This window comes from Anoplophora glabripennis, unplaced genomic scaffold (assembly GCF_000390285.2).
Source record: "Anoplophora glabripennis isolate ALB-LARVAE unplaced genomic scaffold, Agla_2.0 scaffold1537, whole genome shotgun sequence".
Classification (NCBI taxonomy): domain Eukaryota; kingdom Metazoa; phylum Arthropoda; class Insecta; order Coleoptera; family Cerambycidae; genus Anoplophora; species Anoplophora glabripennis.
This window is the reverse complement of record NW_019417623.1, coordinates 20,474-31,141: the sequence shown is the minus strand read 5'-3', so window position 1 is coordinate 31,141 and position 10,668 is coordinate 20,474. Positions and strand designations below refer to the sequence as shown.

Genomic DNA, 10,668 nt, shown 5'->3' with positions numbered 1-10,668 from the left:
GGGAAGTACACGTAGTCCAATTTTTTTGGTTATTTTATATTACCTCTACCTGTATAGTTCCTTTATTAGTAGTAGTAGCAATATCGTATCTAGTAAGTAAGGACAAAAAATGGATTTGTGTTTTCGAACCGCATAACTTTCCAATATCATATAACAATCATATCAAAGTAACTACAGAATGAAATATTTAATTATTTCATATACTATACTTATACCTATTAATTTTAAGAAAAAACAAAATATTTAGATATATTATGTAAAGATATACTTAGTAGGTATATAAAACTAAAGAATAATATGGATCAAATAATATTTCCATATCTAGTTGCCTATATACTTACACTCTTTTGCTGCAACCCAATTTTTCCACCTTTGCCCTCTTACTTCGTTTGGACATGTTTGAAAAATTGTTTTTGTTAGGTATTATTCAAATACCTACATAAAAAATTATAATTGTAAAAGAAACTATTTAAATAACTTGCAGGTACCTACCTAACTTCCGCTAAATAAGTTATAAATAATACTTCCACAAAATCTTACACAAATCCACTGATTCCGATTATATTAGCACAAATCAAAATACGAAAATAATTAACACTACCTATAATGCACAAGACAAGTAAATTATGTAAAATTAGAAATAAGTATAAAAATTTCACTTTGAACTTTACTTGTAGCAAATGTGGTTGTGGTATGATGATATGACCAGAGACGAGATAGGCCGAAGCGCGGAGCTTCAAAAAAATGGAAAGGAGTAGGGAAACAGAGCAATCCGTTTTTTGTCCAATTTTTTACATTGAACTAAATTTTAAGCCTTCATGTTCATTTAAACTGCAACCCATGTTACACTAAATGTATTATGAGTTGACGTTAATTCTACGGTATGCCTGGACACCTTCAGTTCAAAAGTCATACTTATTTTGACCTTATATTATATTACCGCTGTACAACGAGGTTCTTATATTAACTATTTATTCCAATTTAATAATTTTAAGCGATGCTAGCGCCAAAATATCCCTGGTGGCAGAAATCGCCGTCTTAAATATCCCACACCAAACGTTAACTTTCTGACTATATTGTCTTCGGCAATTAATTATCCACTCTGAATTTTCTGAAACTCAACACCGCGAGTTCTGTGATGATACAATTCCATTCGTCGTGAATGTGGCCTCATCGCTGAATAAGATATTTAAAAAAAAAGTCGGTAATTGAGATATTGTCCCTGTGCCCAGAGACAAAACTCCATTCGTTTCTNGCAAATAATTTTTTTCTGATCAGAGATAGGTATTGGTATTGCATCATAGAAAAAAGGTATATTAAATTTCCTTCAAAACAAGAGGTTGTGGAGTATTTTTGGATGAAAATTGACCAACATATGGCCGCTCAAACTTAGCCAATTTTTCGATTTTCGTTACGTTTACCCATATACGTTTTAATTCTCATTTTTTGCAAAAAAGGAAGGAAATAAGACGTTCAAGGATTTTCATCACATGACTTGTTCGAAGGGTCATTAGAAATGAAAAAACCGCGGGGTGCTATTAAATTAGAGGATTGAAATTAAAGATAGGTGTGAAAAAGCACTTTTGCAGTTTTTTAAATATAGCACGAAAACGAAGCAAAATTTCGGTATAGTTCATAGGAAAAATTTTGTACAGAATTGAATTTCTCATCGAAGTGGCATATTTAAAAAATATAAAAGGAACATTTTATGCAAAAAATCGTTAATAAACAATTTTAAAGAAAGCAAAATATAATATTTTTTTGATTTTTTTTACTTTTTCAATAAAATAATTTAGTAAAAACTTGAGAATTTAAGTACAATAAAGCTTATTAATAATGTATATACAGTGTGTCCACGGATGGAGTTGACAAGAGGATAAACTCTTTTGTTTTTGATTGTTTCGAAAAATGTCACTCTTTATAAAAAATTCTGCCACTCGAAAAAATTAGACTGTCATACAAACATCTTAGATTAGATATACAGGGTGCTCATAAATTAAAGAAAACACGGAAATACTCAAGAGATAAGTAGCATTATTTATTATTTTACACATTTTTATAGAACAAATCTGTTTATGTAATAATGTAATACAAATTTTAAAATCTAAATTTTGATTTTTGAGGTGGGAAGTAGCTATATATATACAGAGTAAAAGTCAGAATTGAAATTGTTATTTTAAAATTTGTATTAGGACATTATTTGAGATTACAAACAGATTTATCGAGCAATGTGACAACGGCATGGTGGTTTATTAACACGAGATACTAATGTGTCCAGCAACCACCAATACGCAATTTAGTTGGCATCTGGATTCGACCGTGTCGGTGTATTTTTTGCGTACCACTATTTCCTTTTCTTGAGGTGATTTCCAGCGAGTGCGCGAAAATTTTAGATTCGAAGGTGTCGCGCGTGCATCGAAAATGGTGGTGGACATTTTGAGCATATGTTGATAGTTTGTTTTGTACTTGTGCGTTTAAAAATTACTGAATTTTGCTTTTTCGTAAGTACCTACGTTATTTTTAATACGTATGATTATTTGGATGACGTAAATCTTTGGGTACTTAAATTACATATTTTTCAAATTCATAGTTTGATTAAAACTTAAGTTCCTATTTTAAGAGATTCATAATTATTAAAATTCGATCTAAAATTTAAGCACAACACTATCTTCGTACTACAAAATCGATACATTTTATTTTATTTATTTAAAAACTGGAAAACAATTATATCTTGAAATTTACTAAATGTTTCACAATAATAGTTGTTTACAGTTTTTCCGTAGGATAGGTCTGTCGCGTGTACACGTGGTGTGCTTCGGCAGGTTAAGCGCTGTTGTCACGTTGTGATGAAACTCCCTAATATTAATACTCGCTGTATTTGGAAAACTGTTAATCTTTCGCCTCTGTAATATACAACTTTTTTGTTCATTTCTGATTACTCTATCTGATGCTGAAGTAATGGCACTCAAACTTCTTACGCCCTGTATAGAATGTCCCATCAGGAACCGCCATTATCGATATCTCGGAAAGCCAATTAAAATAATAATATAGGTAATTTAAATGATCCCCAGGCATTTTTATTTCATATTTTCGGCAAAAACTATTATTGATTTAATAATAATTTTGACAACTAACTTGACAAATATCAAGTTATTTTAATTGTTTTTGGAAAGTCTCTGGTCATAGCCAATTTGATAATAGGTTCGATATAAGGAAAAATTGACCAAAAAATAGAAAATTGCAAATATCTTTATATGGTTAAAAAGGAAATTTCAATCTGCATAGGACAGAGTACACAAAAATACAGGGTGTTCCATTTAAGTTAACAAAGTTATAGCTGTTTGAAGCTATCAAAATGTAACAGCAAAAATGAATCACCTAGTATTAAATGTTACAATTTCTTAGTAAACCATAATTTAGTGTTACTTATACCCTTTACATGTGCCAAAAATCCACTTGATATCACTCTCCTGAAAAGAGTTACTAGCATCCCCTCGGACCCTTGCATCTGTCAAATTTTTCCTTTAAAAATTAATATCTCAAAATCTATTACTCTTAGGTATAAGGAATATTTAACAAAGTGACACTCAGAGATACAGGTTGTCCCATTTAAAATAAGAAAGTTAACTTTCGGTATAATCGCAAGTGCCACAAAGTTCTAAATATTTTAGCTCTGTTGGCACTACTGCCTTTGCTAGGTTGCCAAATTTTCAGATTTATCGGATCAGTAGTTTCCGAGATATCGATAATGGCGACTGCTTTTGGAATACGCTGTATATTATCAAATTTTTTATTATAACAATAAAAGGTACTTCTTACTATTAATTTATATTGCTTTGAAAATGATACATTTTATAGTGAGTAATCTGGCTACTGTTAGATGAGTTTATAATTACTGAACAACATCCAAGATTAAAATTAATGTTATTAATTCAAGTAAATTAGAAAAAGATTGATTAAATTTATATTAGGTATTACATTTATAAATAATTACAAATTTTAGTTATTATTACGAATATTTTGCATAAATAAATGATACATTTGTCTCAAAATATACAAATCTATCACTGTACCATGAATCTTGTACAAAACATTCATCATATTTTCTTTTTCTTATTTACTTTATTGAGATACGATTGTCAATTTATATAATCTGTTAAATTTTTTGAATCCGAGGTAATGTAACTTGATTTCCACGAACATTTTATGAGAAAAGCATGTAAANAAAATGATACGCCACTGCATTTTTGAAAAACAAAAATTATTGTATAAATGGTGCTTTATTTTGTAATAAAAAAGATCGCTTGAGTTTTTTTCTTATCTTGCACTGTTTTTTAGTAAAAAAATATAGAACAACATACTAACCCACATTGAGCCAAACAGAAAGCATGATATAAAGATTACCTATTAGGCTGTGGTTGTTGATTACTGTTGTGATTTATTAATTTTGACAGTTCAGTTCATTCAACTCAATTTTGATACTTAAAATACATGTACAGTGTTATTTGATAATGGTTGAGTGGTCCAAAATGTCTGTGAAGTTATTTTAAAAACGTATATTATGCACAACATGCTGAGTGTCCCACGAATTCGAATTTTATCAAGGTCAAAAGGTCACAAATTGCATTTATCGCACCCATAGGTCATTTGTCAAGGTATAACATACAAAAAAATTTTCATGAAAATCAGTTTAGTATTGCACTGTCGGCAGAATTTTGTCCAAATGGGCACACTGTGCGACGTGACGACGTGACGACTTAAGAGCCTTCACCTCGCGGCAATTTCATGTTATTCTTTTTGACGATTGTGGTGCGTGTAGTAGTCGCGGATGATTTATCTTCTCCCCGGATGCTCTCTCATACACAATCGAGATGCCTCCTGCGAGTGTTGTATCAAAATTTTTGGTGATCCCAACACGCCTAATACCATATATTCAACCGTGGTGGTTTTTCAGAGCGGTTCTGTAGTTTTCATAACGTTTACCGCGTGTGAGATATTCTTCGTTTCGGTAGAAGTGATTGTTGAGGGGTGTAATGTGGGGGACTTAATGCAAATTATGTTGTATGATGAAGCTGGTGATTTGGATTTAGTGGTACATTTTTATTTGTGTGAAGAAGAGGATTGTGTGCTGGTAGAGGTTGATATAAGAGATGAGTGTGGCGTAATGATATCGTGTATATTAAATGCGTCAGAGGACTATTACCTATCAGGTTTTCCCCATGAGGATTTGCTATTTCCACACCACCTCGGAGGTAAGCTCACGGTGCTTTGCTTTTTTTATAGTGGAGGCGTCCCCTGTAGGCCTACAACCACCATCTAACCACTTAGTCCAACTCGTAAAGATCTGCTGAGCCTATCACATCCAGCAGATCTTCCTCCTCCTTAGCCTGCTCGTTATCATACTCCTCCTCATCCTCCTCCTTATCCTCCTCCTGCTCCTTTGGCTCCACTACGCTAGAACTTGTTGTGTGTATTACTTTAGATGTTTTTTTATAAATTATACATACTTACTTTTCTGGGACCATTTCCTCTTAGCATCTGAAAAATAATAATATTAAATTCTCTACAGTTTTAATCTTTTTATTTCTGACCAGGATATTATAAGATTATATCGTCATAGTTACGCTATCAATAGAGAGTCATAACTCCCTTGGGACATTATAGATTCTATAATTCCCTCTACCTTTCACAAGTAAAAATAAAATAAAAAACGCTAATATACATATATGTGTATATATTTATGAGATGAAAACTGAACCATATTTTATTTATTTGCGTCATTACAAATAATAAATGTACAATTTTGAAATGTTCCCTGAAAATTACTACCGCCACTGGAAACAATTTCTTCTTTTGTATGGCTGGAGCTTCTGTTCACTACAGTCGAGGTACCTGCCTCTTCTAATGGCAAAGTAGACAACATACGTGCCGTTTTATTTCTCAATTCGATGCTATCCTCCAGATACCCCTCCGCCACCGTGGAACTTTTCCAACCTCCGTGTCTTTTTAAGTTAGTCATAGTTGCTCCTGCATTAGCTAGATCAGTAGCAGAAGTGCGACGAAGGCAATGTCCCGTATAGGAAGATGGGTTTGGCAATCCTAAATACATTGCGATTTTGCTGGGAATTTTCCCAAACATGTTTTTTTCCAATTGGCTGAGATGTACATTTATTTTGTCGGAATCGCAAAAAAATCGTTCAATACCTTTAGGACGCAAAGACATATAAAGTCTTAATAAAGGCAAAGCAGAGAACTCTTTTTCATCCACAATTGTAAATTTCTTCGATACACTAGTTTTACTTTCCGGTACGTTCACTACCATAACGGAATCCCGATCCTCTATATCCGATATCTTCATATTCAAAAGTTCCTGACTTCTGCATCCTCCAAAATAACCCATAATCAAAACAACCTAAAACAAGAAAAGGAAATAAATACACACAAAAAGGAAAATAAGAAAAAAATTACCTTATGCAATAAATGAATTTTATTAGGAGCGTTCTTTAGAAATCTGATAACATCATTAGGAGATAAAACAGCAGACTTTTTCGGCTTATAACTCTTACTCTTCCGTTTCAAAAAAGCCTCTAGTTCATTGAACTTGGCGATATCTCGTTTCTCATGTATATTCACCTTCGATTTTAGCATTGACCATTTAGACCATAAAGAATTCGGACTATACGTTTCTGACTGCAACGAATAAACAAAATTACTACCAAATCTACCGAAAAACATAGAATATTCCTTACCAATTCTTGAAAATATGCCAGTAATACAGTTTCAGTGGCATCTTTTGGCATAACATTATTCCGTGTCAGCCACTGCAGATATATCTTGTATTCTTTTTGGTATACGGCTTCACTTTTCGATGGAATTAATGATTCTCTTGCTTTTTCAGCTTTTTTCAAAATCTGCTCCATTATATTTGGGGTAGAAAACACGTTTTTAACGCAAACACAGCTTGATAACAAAGTTCTGTTTATAAACAAGTAACAATTCTGTTTATAAACACGTAACATAGCAACAACCTAGCAACAACAAAACTCTTATAATCAATGGTACCTGATTCAAATATACTGGGACGGTAATAAATTGGTACATTTTTTCCGTTTTAAAAATAAACAATATTTTAATGAAATCGGTCAGAAATAAAATTATCTATGTACCACGGGAATTAATGAGCCTTAATAACCTCAGGCAATTGCTGTCCCTCGGGCCGGACGCCCTCGGGACGCAAAATTTGCCATCGGTAATTAAGGCCCTTATAATTCCCTAGATACATGAATAACTATTATACTTACTGCAGGTCCAATATAATCGTTCCGTCGTAGCTAAAAAATGAATGTTTTGTGATGATAGCTTTTTTATTTAAAACTTACAGATTTCCTGGAATTTCCCCGTATTTTTGATAGTGCCTGAAAGCTTCGATTAGACTGATTTTTTTTTTAAATTCATATACTTACTCGACGGTTTCTTTGCAGAAACAGAAACAGCTGCCGCACACCGCGCAGTAGTAAGTCCAAATGGATCTACTGCGTGTGGTTCGTGTAGAAACAGTTAAAGTGTCTCCCTACTGTAATCATGTTTTTACCGTAAAAGACTTTAGGAAACATTTACGTAAACACCGATATTGCGTGGCGTGTAAAAGGCGGTTTTATAAAATTCATACCTATAAAAGACATATGCGCCAACACCACACGACGTTAGTCCTTTTTCTGTCTGATTGGAAATATCCTTTTAATTATTATTATATTTTCAGGTAGTTCCTGTCTGCAGTGGACGTGACGTCGCATGGCCAGTGTTCATCGCGCAAGAGACGTGTACAGCGTGGAATGCGTCAGGTATGTGTACTTTAGGGTTTGGGTACTAAAATGATCTTTTTGTATTCGTACCTTTCCAAAGTTCCTCTTAATTCCTCGATGTAATGACTAGCTAGTCTTTCCGCAGATGAAAAGTAGTGTAGATATCGATCACAAAAATACTATTTTTTGCACGATTTTTGCTAAGTTGTGAAGAAAGCATCATCGACATCGTACATATCTTGTATTAAAAGCAGGTTGACGTGCTTATCTTTTTTGTTCTTCGTCAAATAAACTGGGTGTGTAGTGAAGTTCTTTTTGAGGCAGTATACGTTGATGGATACATCGTTTTGTTTCTCAAACCTGGGTTCTCCACGATCTCTCCAAACTCTAGCTTAACGTACTCCCAGCGTACTCGATGACTTCGGTTATCTTTATGCCCCGCGCCTGTATGTTCCTGTCAGAGCTCGTTCTTAACTAAACTCTAAATACCTAAAATACCCCTAAACTCCAAAACTCGCATTACCACATTCAACGANGGCTTCCTAAGTTGAGGGCTTCCTTTAAATTACGATAATACAGAAGCTTATTATGAAGATCGTGTAAATGTTCTGGATATTTAAGGTCTACTTCTAACATATATCCTACAGACGACGTGCCTGATACTGTTGTTACGCCGATTCGTGATATTTTCCAACATGAAAGTCGTACACACAAGTTTTTGATATATCCATCCCAAACATACAGTCTTGCTTAATTCTACCAAATGTCCTTCTGTCTACTTCCTCGTTGAAACTTCGTCAGCTTATAATCTCTAAGACGGTAGTGCTTTTCATGCGCTTCAAAATTTGCCAATTTCTCCTTTATTTCCACATACACCCAATTTAACAAGTAGTTTCCAAGCGGACGCCTTCTTTACTCTCAATTCCTAGGATCATCAGCCTCTATGAGATTGCGGTAACCAACCNCACGACCTCGTAACCCAGCTCCTGTAGCCTTGAGGTCTTTGCAAGGGAGGCTTCGAGGTGAGTGGTTAATGTCTGAGAAGGATCTTCAGGCATAGGAGCGTCTCGACTGTGCTTGTAACAAGTTTTGAACAGAAAAAGGAGTAACGTCGTGTGGTGTTGCCTTAGGCAACTTGGACAGCGCCATGGGAAAGTAGTTGAGACTGTCCAGGAACTTTACGTTCCCCACCACCATGGAAATAATTTGCCTTCTGTTGTCTAGTCTCGGGATCGTAGAAGGCAAAGAGAAGGTCGTCTGTCTTTGGCTTCCCCTGTGTTGGGCTGCATATAGAACAGGTGACCTGTGGGGACGTGGGCATCTACACAGTGGGGAGCCGTCATCGTTTTTGAAACGCTACACATTCCATATTTCCATATATTTTTCCATGGTTTTCCCAAATGTAGCGTTTATTAACAACTTGTACAAATATTTTCAAAGTCGTTGATCGACTGCGCGTGAAGTTTGGTATTTAATTCTATGTAGTCCCTCAACCATTCTGATTGTTTGAATTTTAACACGCGGTGAAGTTTTAAGGCTTCCTAAGTTGAGGGCTTCCTTTAAATTACGATAATACAGAAGCTTATTATGAAGATCGTGTAAATGTTCTGGATATTTAAGGTCTACTTCTAACATATATCCTACAGACGACGTGCCTGATACTGTTGTTACGCCGATTCGTGATATTTTCCAACATGAAAGTCGTACACACAAGTTTTTGATATATCCATCCCAAACATACAGTCTTGCTTAATTCTACCAAATGTCCTTCTGTCTACTTCCTCGTTGAAACTTCGTCAGCTTATAATCTCTAAGACGGTAGTGCTTTTCATGCGCTTCAAAATTTGCCAATTTCTCCTTTATTTCCACATACACCCAATTTAACAAGTCCAAGCGAACGCCTTCTTTACTCTCAATTCCTAGGATCATCAGCCTCTATGAGATTGCGGTAACCAACCCATTTGGAGTAGAGGCTGCTGCCATTATTAAACCTCTACGAAATTGCGGTACCTAATCCCTTTGGAGTGGAGTTTAAATATTTTTTCGTTTAGTCTTCTGTTGTTGTCTGATTTGTTTTTGCTTTCTTATCTATATCTTTGAATTTATTGACCAACTGCTATCACGCTCCTGGAAAGTGAAAGTGTTCACTGTGATCTTCCTTCTCTTTTTCTCACTCTATTTCTTGTGGGCTTCCTCCGCGACACTATTTCATTGAATCCCATTATATGGATCTTGTCTTCTTTTCTCAAGTCACCTAGTATGTTTGTCATTGAGGTTTGTTGGCTTTCGTAAATGACCGATATTAGTCTCTAGTTTTCGTCTAATCCCAATTGAATCAAACGTCTTATTGCCTTTAATAGGTAGCCGTATTTGCCGATTAATTAAATTTGTTCATTACGTTTATAACTTCCAAACGTTCTCCGTTTTAATTATTTCGATAGTATTTTCAATTCCAAGTCGTAGAATTACTTTTTGTACACATACTGAGATTTTTTCTCATTCAGTGCCTCTTCTCTAGGTCCCTCCCGGACTACGTCTGCCTGCAGGAAGAAGAAGCAATCATGTGACAACGCCTGGATTTAAAAGGGCTATAATTATTCCGTCTCTGTTGCGATAATGTAATAAACTATTATTCACAGCCTTAGTTTTCTTGATACAGTTGCAATATTTAAAACTAATAAGTGGGCTTTAATACGAATAACGTGTAATATGTCTTGAACATTTGAGATTTAGATGAAGTGCCCCTTTTTAATGCATTCCAACAGTTTAAACACTTTAATATCTATATTCTATAATTGGTTAAGACGCTACCGATAACTACAGCCTCAAACGCTAGTTATAATACGACGTTATTAGACCCATAACA

The 10,668-nt window shown here is 34.5% G+C and overlaps 1 long non-coding RNA gene across 1 annotated transcript; it reads left to right on the top strand.

Annotated features, from left to right (window-relative positions):
* The first annotated feature begins 7,763 nt into the window (after nucleotides 1-7,763).
* On the top strand, nucleotides 7,764-10,440 carry LOC108915048. Its single transcript, XR_001964696.1, has 2 exons — nucleotides 7,764-7,841; nucleotides 10,321-10,440. It is a non-coding gene; the product is annotated as an uncharacterized LOC108915048 (long non-coding RNA).
* Nucleotides 10,441-10,668: the final 228 nt, after the last annotated feature.